Genomic DNA, 1,066 nt, shown 5'->3' with positions numbered 1-1,066 from the left:
TACTCTTTTATCTCTCTCTCTCTCTCTCTCTCTCTCTCTCTCTCTTTCTTTCTCTGTCTGTCAGTTAGTTTTTATACTAATTGTATAAGCCGCTTAAACACGCCTAAGCGGTACCGATCGCGTCGTGTTCGGCACTGAGACTGAATCGACGCAAGAGAAAAGCGCGAAGCCTCTCGCACGATCATCGACCAATGAACGAACGAAACCAAACGGAAGAAGGGCGAATGGGTTCATTCTCTTGCAAAATTATTTTTTCGGAATATATTATACTCAAGGAAATCATTTTTCTACATTTTTCTTTTTTAATTATTATTTTCCTTTTTTTTTTTTTTGTTTTTTATCTCTTCTTTATCCAACACAATAATATAAATGAATAGTAATAATATAATAATTTTTTAAATCATAAAAAAAGAGAAAATACAAATCATTTCTTTCCCTCGTTTTTATTTTTCGACAAATTTCTTTTGGGTTCGTTGGTGGGTATCCAAAAGTTCGGAGGGGAGAGGGGTTCGGAGGCTGCCCCACTTTTTCGTTCAGGTGTTTCGATTTAAAAAAGAAAAAAAAAAATTAATTTGCATTTGTTTTTGTAATACAACAGTATTTTTTTTTTGTTTTTTTTTTTTTAAGAGACTATTCTGATATTTTGTTTTGATTTATTTTAATCGTTAAAAAGATCTACTTTTTCTTTTTGTTTTATGTATATATATATATATAATTGCAATTAAAACACATGGCAAGTAGATAATTGGACAAGTGTGTGTTTTTGTTCTTATTATTTATAATAATCGTGATATATTATAAATACATGGATTATTTAAATACAAATTTAATCGATTAGTTTGTATCAAATAAACTAAGCAAATAAAGAAAGAACAAAAAGAAAAAGGCAAGAAAAAGAAAAAAAAAAAAGAGAAAGAGACATGATTTTTTATTATACTAAATTGTATAAGTAACCAAAAAAATTCGTTCAGTTTTAAATCAATAAAGATAAACGATAAACAAAGCAGAAAATATGAAACGAATTTTTTTGGTTACTCCAAATATAATTATATATAAATACTATATA

The sequence above is a fragment of the Polistes canadensis genome, unplaced genomic scaffold (genome assembly GCF_001313835.1).
Source record: "Polistes canadensis isolate GaletaPanama2010 unplaced genomic scaffold, ASM131383v1 scaffold_494, whole genome shotgun sequence".
Lineage (NCBI taxonomy): Eukaryota > Metazoa > Arthropoda > Insecta > Hymenoptera > Vespidae > Polistes > Polistes canadensis.
This window is presented reverse-complemented; position numbering follows the sequence as displayed.